Below are 19,237 nucleotides of genomic sequence, written 5' to 3'. Positions count from 1 at the left end.
GGTCTCCAGCTCCCCTTCCTATAGACTGCTCCAGCTTCTTAGCCTGTGCTAGGCTCACAGAGTTTCTGAAGAACCAAAAACCTGCCACTCAAATCATCTCTGGCCACTGACTATTATGTACCTGTCTTAGTTCATTCTGCTATAAGAAAATGCCACAGGCTGGGTAGCTAATAAACAGTAGACATTTCTCTCTCATAGTCTGGAGGTTGGAAAGTCCAGGATCAAGGTGCAAACATGACTTTGCTCTGGTGAAGTTCCTCTTCTTGGTTCATAGCCAGGGCCTTCTCCCTGTGTCCTTCCAAGGTAGAAGGGGTGAGGGAGCTCTGTGTGTCCCTTTCATAAGGGCACCGATCCCATTCATGTGGGCCCTGCCCTCATGCCCTAATCACCTCCAAGGCCACACCCACTAGTACCTGCACCTCCCCAGATCAGGATTTCAGTATATGAATTTGGGAGAGAACACAGATATTCAGACCACAGCACTATCCCATGAGGTTATTGGGAAGATTCGTGAGTTAATAAATGACAGGGATTGGAACTGCCTGCTACACAGAAAGCATCATGTAAGTACTAGTGGTAGTTGGAGTACCAGTAGTCTCTCCAAAGATATCATAAAATTGCCTTTCAAATTCCTAGAAACAAGGAGAGAATGAGAAAATCAGTTCACTGACTGACCTGAAACACGGAGGAAGTGTGCAATTGACTGTAAAATACCAATATTTAAAAACTCAGTTATAAAAACAATGTGGCCATTTGCAGCAACATGGATGTTCCTGGAGAATGTCATTCTAAGTGAAGTAAGCCAGAAAGAGAAAGAAAAATACCATATAAGATTTTTTAGATTTGTGGAATCTAAAAAACAAAACAAAAACAAAAACAAAAACAAAAACAAAAAAAGCATAAATACAAAACAGAAATAGACTCATAGACATAGAATACAAACTTGTGGTTGCCAAGGGGGCGGAGGGTGGGAAGGGGTAGACGGGATTTCAAAATTGTAGAATAGATAAACAAGATTATACTGTATAGCACAGGGAAATATACACAAGATCTTATGGTAGCTCACAGAGAAAAAAATGTGACAATGAATATATATATGTTCATGTATAACTAAAAAATTTTGCCCTACACTGGAATTTGACACAACATTGTAAAATGAATATAAATCAATAAAAAATGTTAAAAAAAAATGTGGCCATGCCCTCCTAGTTTTATAGACTGGCATATACCATGTGTGTATGTATTTGAGCATGTGCTTATATGTGTGTGAATGCCAACTTCTTAAAACAGGCCTGTACCAATATCTCTGATGAACACAGATGCAAAAAACTTCTCAGAATATTAGCAATCCAAGTTCAACAAGACATTAAAAGGATGATACACCATGATCAAGTGGGATTAATTCCAGGGATCCAAGGATGGTTTAACATCCACAAATCAATAAATGTGATATGCCACATTAAGAAGATGAAGGATAAAAATCATATGATTATCTCAATAGATGCAGGAAAAGTATCTGACAAAGTTCAGCATCCCTTTAGGATAAAAGCTTTCAACAAAATGGGTATAGAGAGGAAATATCTCAAAATAATAAAGGCTGCATATGACAAGCCCAGAGCTAACATCACACTCAGTGGTGAAAAGTTAAAGCTTTTCCTTTAAGATCAAGAAAATGAGAAGGGTGTCCATTCTCACTACTTTCATTCAAGACAGTATTGGAAGTCCTGGCCAGAGCAATTAGGCAAGACAAAGAAATAAAAGGCATACAAATTGAAAAGGAAAAAGTGAAACTGTCACTACTTGTAGATAGTATGATATTATATAGAGAAAACCCTAAAGACCACACACACATACATACACACTCAAAACTGCTACAGCTAATAAAGAAATTCAGTAAAGTTGCAGGATACAAAATCAATATTCTAAAGTCTGTTGTGTTTTTATACACTAATAATGAACTATCAGAAATTGAAATCAAGAAAACAATCCCACCTACAGTTGAATCAAAAAGAATTAAAAAACTAGATAAAAATTAAACCAAGGAGGTCAAAAAACTATACACTGAAAACTATAAGACACTGATGAAAGAAATTGAAGAAGACACAAATAAATGGACAAATATTTCCTGCTCATGGATTGGAAGAATTAATATAGTTAAAATGTCCATACTACCCAAAACAATCTACAGATTCAGTGCAATTCCTATCAAAGCTCCAATTGCATTTTTAACAGAAATAGAACAAACAATGCTAAAATTTGTATGAAATGACAAAAGATCCAAAATAGCCAAAGCAATCCTAAGAAAGAAGAACAAAGCAGGAGTCATCTTGCTCCCTAATTTCAAACTACATTACAAAGCTACAGTAATCAAATGGGCATGGTACTTGTTAAACACAGGCATATAGATCAATGGAACAGAATAGAGAGCCCAGAAATAAACCCACATGGTCAACGAATATAAGACAAAAGAGGCAAGAGTATCCAATGAGGAAAGGACAGCCATATGTAAAAGAATGAAACTACATCAGTATCTTATACCATACACAAAAAAATAACTCAAGACAGATTAAAGACTTGAAGCCATAAAACTCCTAGAAGAAAACATAGGGGGTAAGATCCTTGACATCAGTCTTGGAGATTATTTTTTGGATTTGACACCAAAAGCAAAGGCAAGAAAAGCAAAATAAATAAATAAATAAATAAAGTGAAACTATATCAAACTGAAAAAAAAGAACCAAGCTCATAGATACAGAGAACAGATTGGTGGTTGCCAGAGGCAAAGGGATAAGGAATGGGTGAAAATGGGTAAGAGGGTCAAAAGGTACAAACTTCTAGTTATAAAATAAATAAGTCCTGGGGATGTAATGTAGAGTATGGTGACTATAGCTAATACGACTGTATTGCATACTTGAAAGTTGCTAAGGGAATAAATCTTAAAAGTTCTCATCACAAGAAAAAAATTTAACTATGTATAGTGATGGGTGTTAACTAGATTTATTGTGGTGATCATTTTACAATGTATACAAATAGTGAATCTTTATGTTGTACACTTGAAACAAACACAGTGTTATATGTCAATTATACCTCAGTTTAATAAGATAGATAGATAGATAGATAGACAGACAGATAGATAAACTGGTCCTATAGACAACTATAAAAACAGCCTTTTTAAATATTATAGGCAGTTTTCTGTTTTCTCCAAAATGTATATCATACAATTCATCTGTTCATTTCTTCCATTCATTCTAATCTTTACCTAACTCTTCTATGTTCTCCTCTTATTCTAAAACTCTAAAGCAGGAGTGATATTTTGGACATGTCTTCTGATATATTTGCCTTTTCAATAATCTGACTCCCCTCTCCTTACTCCTAATTGTTCTTGCCTAAAGAAAGAGGAGGGCACAAACCTCCCAGAAAAAGTGAAGGCTACAATGTGGGGACAGCTCTTATCAGAAGAGACCGGAAAATATAGAGCTCTTTCAGTGCTGGTAGAAGATCATGAGAGGAGAGAGAGGAAGGAAGCAAGCAGTCAGACCCAGGTAAGGGGCATTGCTCTTCCCCACACCATGGCGTGGAGAGAAGTGGTGGAAACTCACAGACTGGATCAAGTGATCCCAGGAAGAGGTCTGCTCCTTGTTTTTCACACACTCCAGAAAGACTAGCTTCTCGGAGAAGAAAAGATATGGGCATAAAGCCAAACAGATGAGGTGGGCATCCACGCAGTTGTCAGCGGCTAAGTGGGCATCTGGGAGTGCAGAGATCTCAGCAAGCCCTGGTGGGGACGGTTGCTATGGGGACAGTGGACCAGCATGGGATTACTAAGAGCATCTGTAAACCATGGCATGGACTGGTCTTCAGCAACAAGAGCCAACGTGACACCCCAAAACCAGGTGAGTCCAGTCACACCCAGGAGGCACTAGAGGTGGATACCAACTATCAGAGGGAATGAAGGACCTCTCAGAGGAATGCAGCAAGGACCCAGCAGCACTAAGCACCACTGGGAAGAAGGAGAGGAAGAGGAGATCGCTTACAAGAAAGACAAATACCTCTGATTGGGAGTTTGAATAACTATTTGAAAGAACGATTAGAAATGCCATAGGTTGAGTCATCTTCAAATGATGAGATTAAGTTCCCCATTCCGCCATCAATGAAGCTGAGGATGAAGTTAACTATGAAAAATAAAATCACATTTTGGAACCTCTCTAGCTGAAACACTGCATGTAGATAGCCCAGAGTTATAATGGCAGCGTATCTAGATTTTCAGAGGCAGCCAGTGTTACTTACAAATAGTCTATTCCATTGTCCTCATAATCTTGATTTTCATTTAGAAAATGATGACTATTATCCAGAGAACATGACCATTTCAGAAATGATTAATTTTTTAAAGAAAATAATCATCACATTCCTCGCAACTAAAAGGAAACATTGATAAATATGTAGAAAATATAATGCAGGCTTCCCACAGTAACTGAAATCTCTCTTCCAACAAAAGGTGACTCCCACTTGCTTTGGAGGAAGGCAGGTTTCCTTTTGGCCTCCTTTCAAATAAAAAGAAAATCCGCTTTACTGCATATACACTAGTCCCAGCTTATAAAGGGAAGGCAAAGGCCCAATATAAATATTACAGCCAAAGAAAACCAGAAAGAGAGAAAATTATTCTAGGATCAAAAATTAAAATGCCCTTAAAAGCAAGGAGAAGAGAATAGGTCTTCATATGATAATTCAGGGCACAAAGAAATATATTTGAGGGCCCCATTCCTTTTCAGACAAATATTATACCATCTCTACTTCACACACCTCAAATTTTCCCCCACTTCCAGAGAAGTCTGGCTTTTTTCCAACCTGGGAAGAAGTCTACTAAGTTACTGCCATGCACAAATCTAGAGATAGAGTAATAATAATAATAATAATAATAATAATAATAATAATAATAATAATAATAATAATAATAATAATAAATCTCCTATTTGCCTTAGGTCAGAAAACCGAAAATTAACATTGTAAAAAAAAAATAACAAACACATGAAAAAAGATATTTTCCCTTGTAATGGAAAAAAATACCAAAAAAAGTAAAATGGAGGTGTTACTTTATAGTTTCAAAATTGAGGGGCAAATATTTTTGATGATAATATGCAATTCTGATGAGGTTCCAGGGATGCTAGTACACTCTCTGCTGGCAGCCTACAAGGCTTTGGTAAGCAACAAGGTGCTACAGAACCAGAGCCACAGAGGTGTCCCCAGTCCTCTGAGCAGCAACACTACCATCCAAGTTCTGAGAATTAACCTTAAAAAAAGAATTCAGGAAAAGCAAATAGTTATGTGCACAAACATATTTACATATTGTCTATACCACCAAACCAAACACAAAAAACTCAAAAATTAGAAACAACTACATGTCCAAAATAGGTTTATGATTCATTAACATAATGGAATATTCTGCTTCTTTGAAATTACACATAACACAAACCATCTGAAAATATGGGGTTATGCTAAATGGAAAAATAGGATATCCATTTTTAGTACCTACCCGGTGTGGTAAGTGTTGAAAATGTTTGCTTGCAACATGAAAATAATAAAAATAGCTTCATTCTGATAGTGGGGTTCAGATTTTTCCTTGCTTAAAAATGCCTTGATTTAATTTTTGTGATCCTAATAAGCAAATAAGCTATTGTGTCTCCTCAAATGTGTACTTTTTTAAGAAAATCCTTTCAAGAGTCAAAGTGGCTCTGACGTAAACCCAGATGGTAAAATGACCATGTATTTAAAGAGTTTTCTTTTTGTGTGGACAATTTAGAGATTAAGAAATAAAAGGGAATGACTAGGCTACAGGGAGGAACAGCACCTGGGAGAAGTCTGGCTTACTGATAACCATTTCCACAACAAAGAGAAGGCCACAGGGAATCCAGGGGAGAGAATTTTAAAATTTCATTTCAATTTTCCCTTTATGAAGGTTTCTCTCTGTTAACTATGGAAGGTGAGAGACAGAACAAAACAAAACAATAAAAAGCAAAAAAACCTCTCTTTGGCTAGCTTTTCTAAGGAGCTAACTGCCAAATATTAGCAGAAAAGAAAACAGCAGCTTTGACAAGACTTTGCAACTAAATAAGCTTCTCGCACCTAAGAAACTAATGCCCTCACCAGAAGTACCCTAAGGAGCTTTCAAAATTAAAGCTAAAAGTGACTTGCGGGTAGCCATGCACTGGACAGTGCCCAGCATTTGAAGGTTAAAGTGTTTTCTAAGGAGAGAATGGAAACCAAACTCAATTAAGTAGAGATGGATAGCAAATTGAATTTAGTGCTCAAAGGTGCATTATACTTGGGAGCTGTATTTCTTTAAATGGTCAGCCTGGTAGAGCAGGAAGAGCACTAAACCGGCATGAGAAAACTGGGTGCTAATCGTGGCTCTGCCGTTAACTACCTGATGCCCTTAGAGAGGGAAAATCACAACTTTGCTTGTTCCTGTTTTTTTAAATATGAACATTGAAGGAATTAGGTTAGATTTCCCAGGTCTGCTTATAGGACAGAACCCTCCTGGGGTTGCAGATCATGTCAAGAAGGGCTGCTGTCATTGAATGAATATTTCACAGAGATGGAGTGTCCATTGCCAATGTCCTCCAGCCTGAAACTACCAGAAATACACCTATATCCATCGGGGTGAGGTTTACTGGCTCATGGCAAGGAAGGAGACACCACTGTAAGGAGAAGCATAAGACGGGCATCTCAATGAAGAGGTTTTAGGATGAGCTTGTGTTAGGATTTGAACTTCCAGGTAATGTTAAAGAAGGCTCGAGGATGCATCATTTTGTTTTAAATTGGATGCTGTCAGAAAGTAGAAGCAATTCTATCATTGGGTAGTATCTTAATTTTTTTCTGGTAGACAAGAGGAACAGAGTGAGTCTAAAGCAGCAGCACGTCACTCGTCTCAGCCCAGAATGGGGAATGTTGGCCACGTTGGTTGGGACAGACGTCTCGTTTTTGACTGTGTGCAGACAACTTTACGTGGCGGTTTTGTTTTTGTCTTGCTCCATCCATGATCAGAGAGTGGTATTGTCTGATACTGATATTCTGTGAAATTGTTTATGTCCAACAGAACTCCACAGTCTAGCTGTTAGAGCCAGACAGCTTCAAGCTGACAGCAGTCAGGGGCGACACTTTTCTTTCTCACCATGAAGAAAATAATTAACTCCAGGGATAAGCAATTAGCTCAGAAGCCAGGAAAGGAGGCCCCCAGGCTGGAAGCTATTGAAAGGCAGAGAGTCAATCCATAAAGTGAAAGCTCTAGGAAAATGAGCCAGAAAACAAGTAAGAGGTATTGACTTGGGGGGGGGGGGGGGAGACAGACTTACGAGCAGGTGACACAGGATAGCTGTGGAACTAACCCTGGAATGCAGAGCATCCACAAGGCTGCTCCCTTCATGCACAGGCCTTTACAGTTCATTGCTAAGGCAGGTTTTTGAAGAGACTAAGCTGGGCCAGACATAGATCTCAAGTATTTCCCAGCTCTATAATTTTATGAAACCTTCCTCCAAATGGAATTTTTTTTTTCTTAAGCACAAAACTGATTTGTGTTTAAAATAACAAGTTTGGTTTATTTTGTAGTTCACTGTATTAAAAATGGGATTAAGCCATTAGATGATGTATTCTATTCAATTTCTCGATAACCTATGTATGGATCAGGGGAACTACCATTGACGTTTGGAATGCCATCAAAAATATAAAAATAACCTCTAGGAGAAAATAGGTTTATAGAGGGGGGAAGAATATGCATTTCAGATGATATGAAATCTTTCTGGTTTCACAGAGTAAGTCCCATTTCTCAAATAGTGTATCTGCTCATACACAGCATGTACTCTGTTTTGTTTTGTTTTGTTTTAATGTCCCTATATTGAAAAAACTTACCTTTCCCATGCAGGTCTATTTGGTGATGCTAAAATCCACGGTCCATAATGGTTAATTGGTTACACATTCTGGTAAGCATCTGTAAAACAGAAGTTTGGATAATACTAAAGTGTTTAAACAGCACATGTGAAGCATACAGCCTCTTCATCTTACATCTCTGTATTTCTTGGGGTGTATGCTCGGAACTGGATGGGTATTAGATATCACACAGGGCTACCAGTATCCGAGGAGGCCCTCAAACGACTTTTGGAAGTTGCAGCAGTATTCATGGGCTGCAGAATGATAAAATAGTGATTCTGGTGTTAGTTCCAGTAATTGACTTGGCAGCATCAGAGGCAGGGCACCCCCTGCAGAGCACATCAATAACTTGGTTCCTCTAGGGGATGTCTTGCCGGCGCCTGGGTGGATCCATGACCTTTGGCAGATGGAGTAGTATTTGAATATACCCAATCAGGAAAATAAAAACAATAAAAGAAAGGCAATTTACTAAATGAAATCTACATGAGCTGAACTTCCTGCAACAGTTCATCAGAACCCATGAGGATCACACAGGATCCTCATGTGTTCAACCACCTCCACAACTCCAACAGATCCTGAAAAACCCTCTTTTCTTTTAAACTTGCTTCTTAAAATATGCACTATAAGGAGTAAATAGAAATGTACTTGGCCCCCACCCATTTCAGCATTTCAGGTCTTTGTTCCTGGTCTCCAATTTAGGATATGTGTGTGTGAATGTGTGTGTGTGTGTGTGTGTGAGTGTGTGTTTACACATATGTGTTTATAATCTTACACCCATTGTAATATTTGTTAACAAAAAGCAAAAGAATATTTCCCCCTCTCAGGAAAAACCCCCATAAGACCTTCTCTGAACAGAGTTTTAGTGGAAAGAACAAATCACGCAATTATGGACCAGCTAGAATTTCTTAAGATTCAGGTTCCATTACTATTATTTGTACCTCAAAAGGAACCCCAAGATTCATCCTGTCTTCCCAGTTCCCCAGTGATGGGGCTGAACTTTGTGAAAATTGCCAAAGCTCATACAGAGGGTTAACTTGGGGCTCTTGGATGATGGCTGCCTTTACTGCACGATGTGTATCCAAGCGCATATTTCCTTTTAAATTAGGATGTGAGGCCACAGTCACCTGCACTGAGAAGCTCACGTGGGTCACTGTTTCAAGTAGTGGTTCCCACACTTCGCTGCATATCAGAACCACCAGAAGGCTGTTAAAAAATCCTGATGCCAGGCCCCATCCCAGACCATTTAAATCAAAATCTCTGCAGGTGGACCCAGCATCAGTACTTTTTAAAGCTCCACAGTTAACTACAATGTGCCAACAAACTTCAGAACCACTGGTTTTGGGTAAAGGAAGGAACAAACAAACAAACGAAAACTAAAGTCAGTAAACATTTCATTCCTCTACTTGGTCGGAATGGATCCAGACGGATCTCCAGTGGCTTTTTAGAGGTAGCCACTCCCAAGAACTAGGGAGAAGATAAAAGAACCCTCTGCAATCTGAGTAGAGGCCCATTTACTGCTGTAATTTGCTTGTGCACAATGCCATAGTCAGTCTTGTGGGTGGAGTAGGGTTGGGTGAATCCTTCTCACAAAGCCTACAAAAAAGAACATGCTGAGATGCCTCTGGGTCTCTCAGCACCCTAGTAGAAATGATTTCAATCCACTTAGATAGCAACTGATCAAGTCACAAAACCCTCTTTGGGGTCTGAGACAGCGTCTGAGATTAGGACATTCCTCTCCACTTTTTCTGGGTCCTCCCGAGCATCTACCCGCCTTTGCTGACACTGCTGGATGCCTCCCTTGGGTACCAGACACCTGGGAGCAAAGTCCTGGTGGCACACAAGCCTTGACTTCAGAGAAGCAGGTGTGTGGAGGCAGCCAGGAGGCAGACGCGGGCGGCTGCTATTTTCTCTGAAACCCAGAGAAACGTTTTACCACGCATTCTAGCCAGCTGGTAAAATCCAGCTCGGAGCTGTGTATTCTGCTCAATGTTAAACTTATCCATGCCATCAAAGGAAAGTTGCTAACACCTTTGCTTTAATATCTTGCTCTTCAGTGACAATCCCAAAGTTGGTAGAATCTTCTACCACATGACCCTAGTTAACTGCTCCAGACACACTTCTCAGTTTTTGTGGCTCCTCCTTCCTGTTTGGATGACATAAGCAGAGAATGGGTTTTTACAAAGCCATGCCTCCCGTGATGGAGACGCAGATCACCCCCATCACTTGCTACCACAGATAGCAAACAGGAAGTGCCCTTGCATTTATCTCTTGCGATTTTTTGCAAGAGTTTCTAGGGTGTCAAATCAGGAGTGAAACTTCTGAGATGTAAGGCAATCACACGGTTAAGTTTATTAACCACTGACAGTTTACTTTGCAGGAACAGTAGACCAGTTTACACTCTTACCAGTGGTGCCTGAGTAAGAACAGTGCTGTACAGGGTTTGTGACCAAGCAAAAATGAATAACTAAACAGAATTTAGAGTCTCTTATTCTTTAAGTGCCACAGTTCTACCTAACCCCCTATTAGCTCAAGCCAACTTTCTTAAGAATTGTTGTAATTATTTTTATTTTTACTAAAAATAGATTGATTGTGTATTACATTGGCTAGTTAAGACCACATTCCAAATTCCAGTTATGATTTGAAATATGACTTCATTCTGTGTATATCTCATAATATATAAAAGCTACCATGTGTATTTTTGTTTTCTATAGAACAAGAACTCAAAATTAATATGAAAGCTAAAATATACCTATCCCTATGAAGTATGAACAAATCCACCACTTGGCAATAGTGCTTTGCTCGAGGAACTACTTTAAGAAATGTCGCTTCCACTAAAAAGCACCTTGGAGTTTAAGGGCTTCTGGAGACTGGGGTGAAGAAAGCATAGAGAGAAACTATATCCAGCATTCAAACCAGCAAGAATGTGCTGGCCAGATTCAGACTGTTGGCAGGAAAAGATCTTTATAATTTCTTTTCCATAATTTAGCCTAGCTGGATAATTACATTTAAAAAATAAGAAAGTAACCACAGATGTATATGTAATGGACTAAAAAAAAATGTAGATATATCTCTCGTGAAAATAAAACGAGCAATAATGAAAGAAAGCTCTCATTATCAGCTTAAGAACGAAAGTTGTATTCACTCCAACCAAAAGAACAATTAAATTCAGCCAGAAAGGCATAGAATGCCAATCTTATCCACGTGTCACTTCAGCAAGCTAGCTTGACAGTTGTGCACCCACTCTCGTTGACAATTAAAACACATCTCGAAGGAACAGATCAAACTCGACAGGTGTGGGTAGCAAAGCTTTTCTATCCAAACCAGTTTCACGCAACCCGGAGTTCAAAGCTTTGTCTGAAGCAGGAGCTTTGGCTCAAAAACCATTCTTGGTTCTCCATAAGTAGTTGAAACGGTCTGGGAAGGCAGTATGCTGAAAATAAAAAGAACACAGGCGTTGGGGCCATCTGGGTGACAGTTGCATGAAGTTACAAGATCCTGGGACAGAGTTACTTAACTTCCTGGAGGTTCCAAAGGAGCATCTGTTTCCTTGGCTTTTCTGGCTACTTGAGGCCGCTGTATTCCCTGGCTTATGGAATCACATCACTCTGACCTCTGCTACTGTAACTTCTTCTCTTACCCTGCCGCTCCTGCCTCCTTTTACTTATGAGGACTTCTGTGATTACATTAAGCCCACCCAGGTATCCAGGACAGTCTCCTCAAATCGAGTCTTAATCTAATCATATCTGCCATATCCTCTTTGCCATATATTCACAGGTCCGAGGGATTAGGACCTGGGCAATCTTTGGAGGCCACTATTCTGTCAGCTGCATTACTTATATGACATTTGGCAAGGTGCAATCTTGATAGACCTCAGTTTCCTTATCTGTCAAGTGGGAATCTTTAGTTATCTTGAGGATTAAATCAAATAATGACTACGGAGTACTCAGCCAAGGGCCCGCACACAGAGCAAGTGTTCCACAATTGCCACTCACAATAGTATTAAGAACAGACACAAAACACCAATAGCAGAGAACGATGCGAGGGGCCTAAGGGTTTTATCATTGAAATTGTTTTAATTTGTCCATTGCCTATGCATGAAAGACATCTTTATGATCATATTGAAACAATATGCCAGTTGATTTTTTTAAAGCTATGATCAGAACAGAAGTTTATGTCATAAGACAGAAGGATTACTTACAGCATTAGTAATAGGTTAAAAGAGTGCCTAATAAAAGAGATTGAGTGAATCATACCTTTCAGAAGAAAGATCAAAATTATGTAATAGGCAGTAGATATAAAAAGCCTTAAAACTGCATTGATCATATGACCCAGATAGCAAACACCCAGGAGTACACCTGAAGGATACGCGCCAAGACTCAGCTATGTGGGTGCTTATAATGGCATTGTTGATAAAAGGAAAAAAAATGTGAAAATCAAATTGTTTTACTGTAGGAAACTCTTCAAATAAACCAAACCTATATTTGTTGGTAAAAAAAATAAAAAAAGGAAGACAACGAAAAGAGAGAAGAAACATAACAAAATGTTAACAGTGTTGAATTATGGTAAATTATGGGTAATTGTTTTTTCCATTTGCTTAGCCTTATATTCTAAATGTTCTGCAGTTTTCTACTTTGTAATAAGCCAAATCCAGTCTTGTTTGTTTACCTATAGCGATTGTGGGTTTGACATTGCAACACGGAATGAGCAAGTTCATTCAGGACACTGCCTGGCCAGGCCTGCCCTCAGGTGAGCCAGCTGGTTCTTGAACCTGAAGGGTCAGGAAGGAGGCAAAGCTTTCCTGTTCTCAGGCGTCCAAGAACTACTTTTAAGCCAGACATAGAAGCAAGCAGGAGCCAGAGAAAAGCTTGGAGAGGTTCTGGATAATCAAAAAGGCTAAAAAATATTTTTTAAATACTGAGTTGGGTGCAGATAGAACTTGAGTGTTGGACAGAGGTGTCTAAAATAAAGGGGTCTCTGAATAAAAGCCTTGATACTTACTCTGTGTCATGCCATTGTTGATATTAGCATTCATTCTCCCCATCTGCACTTACATGTAGAAACAGTACCTTCAGTTGCATCAAAAGCATTGACCTAAGATTATATCAGGGACATGATAAGCAGGGGCCCAGGGGATAAAGGGGAAAGATTTTCCTGATGCTGTAGTCCAACAAAAGCCCTGCAAATAACATGATCCTCAAGTAAGGACACCTGTGCCCTAGACCTGCTATTCCATTAATTAACTATGTGACCTTGAGCAGATCAGTTATCCTCTCAGAATTTATTTTCAGAGAAGATCAGACTAGAATTAATGGTTCTTTAACTATTATTCTTGGAAACAGCAGGGGTTTGAAGCAAGGGATAAATGGAAAAAATCCTCATTCTTCCACTCTTGCTCAAAACCAGGGCAATTATAATTTTTATCTCTTTTATTCATTTACATTTCCTCATAAGATTTCATTTAAAGAAAGGTTTCCACTGTCTTTAAAAAGTCATTTGAAAGTTCCTTGACTAGATGACTTCTCACTCATGTCCACATTATAACCATCCACCTAGAAGGACTTCAGGTGGTAGCCAAAAAGTCAGGAAACCCAGCATTCAAGGACCAGATGCCTGCAGCTTGAGGACAAAGGCACTGGCCATGAAACACAGGACAAATGCAACTGAGCACACATTAGGAAGCTGGAAGCCAGGGAATCTGGTTCTGCATCCTGTCTTTCCACTTCTCCAGGTAAACTCCTACTGCCCATGTTTCTCAAGCACTGGGTTTGCTTTACTGTGGTTTTATAGGCCAGGTCAAATGGGGCAAATACTGGAGTGTAGTTTTACTCTACTCTCTAAGCTTGACATGGACAGAAAAAGACTAGAGCACATACATATTTCCATCTCACTGTCACTTCTCACTTAGGTAATAACCAAGAGTGAGGGGAAGAAAGTGCCAAAGAAGGGCAGGAAAGAGTCTTTATTTACTTAGATATACTGATGAGAATAAAAGCCAGCACTGGTCCTTATTGCCCTTCTTCCCCACCCTCTGAAAACCTGTGCAGGTGGCCCCAACTTACCCCTCACCATGTTAACAATAATGGCTTCCACTTCTTTAGCGCCACCTATGGGCCAAGTGTAGTACTAGATGCTCTCCATACATAAATTCATTTGATTCTCACCATAGGCCTACGAGGAATTATTAACCCATCTCAAAGATGATGAAAACAAGACTCAAGAAATGTAACTAACTTGCTCAGGGTCTCAGAACTAGCCATGGAACACAGAACTCAAACCTTGACATAATGTGGATAGACCTTAGAGTTTATTGCAAGAGCCACGAAGTGTGTAAAACCAGGGAATCCACACAGTAGTAAAATAACTACTAATCTGCTCCCTCTTGCTAATTATTCTCTGCAACAAACACATTTTGAGTAATAACAGAACACATAATTTCATTCTTCAAAATGTCCTCTGAAGGTCACAACTTTTAGCAGAAGTAACTATTTTCTATTTTGGTCTGGCTTTAATTTGGGTAATGGTCTGATTGAACATAGATATTCATGACATTTATTAAAAGCTTTTATTACTAATTTTGCCCAGAAAAAAATTCTAATGGAGATGTATTGGAGAATTTCCATAAAATTAATGTCCAGACTTAATGGATGTCTAAGGTATCATTATTAACGAGAATGTTCCATATACTAGGATCTTTGATTAGGGATTACATACAGTTAGATCAGAACTTATTTAAAACTGGACACATGCCAAAGTATCCAGAAATTCAATTTAAACACATTCTAGAGGCTAATGCTTTATTTAGGTTGTGTCTTTATGATGTCAAATGAAAAGCTGCAGTTACAGAAAAATCAATTGATTTGGTCAGTTGCTGGATAATCAAAAGACCGCATCGTGCTCAGTTAGACTCCTGCTGATGCCTCCATGAAACCAATCAGTTCAATCAACACGGACTTTCCATCTGTAGAAATTGATCACCAACCATCCAGAGGGACATTCTTACTGGACCAGTGGCCCAGGTCTCACTCAACCCCTGACTGGCCCAGGCTGGACTGATGGACTGAGTGAGATTGTCTTTCCGAAGACCTCAAACTCACAACTGTGATTCTCGGCAATGTAAGGAAATCCCACGGCTCCTGCTTCCAGTCTGCAAAGGACATATCAAAACCCCCTAGACACATCTTCATGCTATGCCTTCTACTGAGACTGAAATTCTGAGAACTCATCCCCCTTCCCAGATTCAGAATCCCCCATTTAGAGTTAGCTTTAATGGCCATGAAAAGTGTCACGTTGGGTACATTTTAGCTTCCTGTCCTTCTAAGGAGTCCCAAGCCATGCTCAACACTCTTAAGCAACTAAAAAAAGCAAAATAAAATAAAACCGAGAAGGGACACAAAGAAAAAGAAAAACGAAAACAGCTTGGATGTAGCTGCAGTTATCAAAGGGAGGACCGTGGTATTTCTGACCCAATTCAGAACAGGATTCAATTTGAGTCCTCTGACAACCTGCAGGCAATGTTCTGGGTTGGTGGTCATCCTAGAATCCTTTATAAGCAACACAGAGGACAAGCCACAACATCCCGGGGTCAGTAAGTGATTCTGGTTTTGTGAAAACTTGTCCTGAAGACTCTTGTTTTTCAGATCCTGGTTTCTTCTCATCTTCCTAGACCCAAACCAGAAGCAGCAAACCAGTGGCCCACAGATGTACTTTGTTTGCTTCACAAAACAGTGGCCCAAACAATATTTAAAACTAATTAACAACAAATAAAATTGAATTAATTGCTAATTTTCAAAAATGATGAGGATTCATAGAAAGTGTGGATTCCCAGCTTTTCTGGAAAATTCAGAATAGACAATATCGCGGAGGCATATTCCCCAAGGCTGCATTCAGCAGAAGTGCTCCGTTTACTGCCTCTAGTCATCTCCATTGCTTCCAGATGCTATGAGGTTGGATCAGATACATTTACTTAGCTTGTTCTATTACCTGCTGTCCCCTGTAAGCATTTGACTTTGCAACTCCACCTCAAACTGAAGAAGCTAGATGCAATCTCAGAGACCATCTTTTTCAACAACATCCTTCTATAAATAAGAATTGAAGATCCAGAGAAGGGAAGTGACTTGCCCCAAACTACACATCTTGCTAGTGGCAGAGCTGGGAATAGACTCCAGATCTTCCCTTAATCCATCGATTTCATCTCCAAGTAAAATCAACCCCAACTGACACTCGGGCCATTAACATGAAAAACCGCTCAGATGTACTGAGCCCTTACTATAAACCTGGCTGGCACTATGCTAATCTCCTTTTATATGTGATCTCAGTTCATTCTCATAACCATGCTATGCATTAGGTGTTCACGTTAACCCTGTTTTATACATAAGGACACCGAGGCTTGGAGAGATTAAGACACCAGCCCAGTGTCACCCAGTGAGGAGCAGACCCATGATGGAATATCCTAAGCCCAGCATATACTGCTTCTCCTTCCTCCACGCTCTGATTCACTCATTCATTCAACAAATGGGCAACCCCGTATTATAAGCCCTGCACTGTTCTGGGAGCTGGGGATACAGCAGTGAAGATCCAAAGTGGCTGCCCTCAGAGAGCTTGCAGGCTATGACAGTTGTCACTGACTGCACGTTATCAAGATCAATCATTTCCAAGACACATGCACCCCAATGTTCACAGCAGTACTGTTGACAATAGCTAAGACATGGAAGCAACCTAAATGTCCATCAACAGATGAATGGCTAAAAAAGTTTTATGGTATATATATACACAATGGAACACTATTTGGCCATAAAAAAGAATGAAATAATGCCATTTGCAGTAACATGGGTGGACCTAGAGATTATTGTATTAAACTGAGGTAAGTCAAATAGAGAAAGACAAACATCACATGATATCACTTATGTGTGGAATCTAGAAAAAAATAATCCAAATGAACCTATTTACAAACTAGAAATAGACTCACAGGCCCAGAAAACAAACTATGGTTACCAAAGGGGAAAGAGGTGGGGAGAAGGTGAGAGGGATAAATTAGGAGTTTGGGATTAACATATACACACTACTGTATAGAAAATAGATAAGCAATAAGGACCTACTGTGAAGCACATGGAACTATATTCATTATCTCGTAATAACCTATAATGGAAAAAAATATGAAAAAATATATGTATAACTGAATGACTTTGCTGTGCACCTGAAACTAACACAACATTGTAAATCAACCATACATCAGTTTAAAAAATATCAATCATTTCCACTTTTGCCAGCTTATATTACCATGAGTTTTGTTGGTGTCTCTTCTTTCTGACCAAGGCAGTTCTGCAATTTGCAGCAAGGTGCTCACTGAAGTTAGGTTTCCACCCTCCCACGGAAATTGGGAGACTGGAGTGTCATCAACTTTGTAGATTACATTTCAAAGTGATGGCAGTGATTTCCCAGGTCCTTGAGAAAGACATGCCAAAGCTATAAAACTGGCAAGAGGTTTTTTAAAATATTTACATGTCAAGGGGCAGAGAAAGGATTTATAATTGCAAGTTTTCTAGCAAATCCTGTAAGAAAAGGTTGATTAGGGCCCTAGAGTCAAGAAGAACCCTGACCAAAATTTAGTCACGCTGAGGGAAAAATTAAGGCCATCTTGGTCAAACACAGTGGGGATGTTAGAACTGGAGGCTGCAGGGGGTAAGTGTTTTCCCTTCTTCTTGGCTAGGTTATTTGGCTGGTCTAATAGTTCAATTGACATAATTCAGATGCCATACATGTCTAAAATTTTATGCATGTAAGATTTTTCTGCCTATACATTCCACTAAGTTCATGAATTTTTCTTCTCTTGTATTGCCCACAACATTATCCAGCTCAGGGACTGGCCACTTGTAGGTGTCGTGTACACATCACTGATCTGAACACAAATGGACACAGAGCAGAAAGGACAGCACAGGAAGCCGGCGGAGCTTCCGTCCCTCCAGGGATTTGGCTGGAAGGCCAGGACGCACACCTGTGGTTCCTGCCTGTGCCTCCAGCAAACAAGAACTTGCCCATCTGACCTACAATACTTGCTCAGATACCTACGATGTTCACCGGCCTCCCTCCCGACCTCTCTAGCCAACCCTCCCCATTGCTGCAGAATCCAATCATTTGGTCTGTGAAGTAAAAATGAAAACTGTCTCTTTGCTGCAGAGAAGCCAAGTCTGCTCTCTTCAGTGGGAAATGCAGGCCCCTTGCCTTGGGCCTGCATCCAGTCACTATGCTGACGGGTGCAGAGACACCAGCTCAGTAACTGGAAGCAGCCATGCACGGTCTGATTAGAAGAGGGTGCCTGATTACATCCTAGCCAGGAGAGAGCTCTTCTGTGCCCAGGAAGTAGACAAAGTTCCGATGCCCTCCTTATGATGAGACCATCTGATCACTGGTAGAGAGGAGCCCCCTGGGCCCTCAGCTGACAGCTGCTGTCAGCCCCCAAGGCAATTTCTGAGCCTGCAGACTGCAGGTGCCCTGACCATTAGCATGCTTGGTTGGAGTGGGAGCCAAAACAAGACACACAGAAAAGAAAGAGCAAAATGTTTCCTCAGTCAATCACAGTCACTGACACTAAACCACAAATTTCCTTACCCAACTGAAATATCTCTGCAGTACCGGTTGCACAAACATGCAAAGTGTGTCACAAAAAGAAGCCACCTGACTAGTTGTCTGGCTCCAAAAACTCCAAGATACAGTGTATCTTCTAAATCACTGATTTATTAATTAATTCATCAATCATCTATTCAAAAGCAAACAAGGAGTGAGTACCCAGTGTGCTCCAGGCACATGTATATCCCCTAAACACCTCAGGTTCTTTAATAAATCTGCATGGATCTGTTATCCTTTAAGTTAATATTTTTTAACTTTTGAAAAATGTTTCCCTGGGTGGAAAGAGCTTAGGCCTTGGGATTACATAGACTTAGAATTTTATTTCAATTTTTTTTTTCATTTTAAGCACTGTTTTGTTTTCAGCCATTCTCCAACCCTATGACATTTATTCACTGCCAGCCTCTATAAGGTTCAGTTTCCTTAAGCAACCCTGTGAGCTGGCAGAATTATCACTTTACATCTTAGCATTGAGATTAAGTTAGATCGTATGTGAAAAGCCTACATAATACTTTATACCCAGGAAAGTACTCAATTAATGGAGGCTTTTATTTTATTTTATTTTTTAAAGTTTTTAAATTGAAGTACAGTCAGTTACAATGTATCAATTTCTGCTGTGCAGCACAATGTCCCAGGCATGTATGTGTATGTGTACACATTCATTTTCATATTCAAAGGTTATTACAAGATATTGAATATA

At 39.7% G+C, this 19,237-nt stretch overlaps 1 long non-coding RNA gene across 1 annotated transcript in view; it reads right to left on the bottom strand.

The window, feature by feature from the left end:
* The window catches only part of LOC116663773, a 212,305-nt gene that overhangs the window by 185,094 nt on the left and 7,974 nt on the right, over positions 1 to 19,237 (bottom strand). The window contains exon 2 of the long non-coding RNA XR_004320102.1: positions 7,900 to 7,978. This is a non-coding gene — a long non-coding RNA (uncharacterized LOC116663773). The remainder of the gene's footprint in view (positions 1 to 7,899; positions 7,979 to 19,237) is intronic.

The sequence above is a fragment of the Camelus ferus genome, chromosome 5, assembly GCF_009834535.1.
Source record: "Camelus ferus isolate YT-003-E chromosome 5, BCGSAC_Cfer_1.0, whole genome shotgun sequence".
Lineage (NCBI taxonomy): Eukaryota > Metazoa > Chordata > Mammalia > Artiodactyla > Camelidae > Camelus > Camelus ferus.
This window is presented reverse-complemented; position numbering and strand designations above follow the sequence as displayed.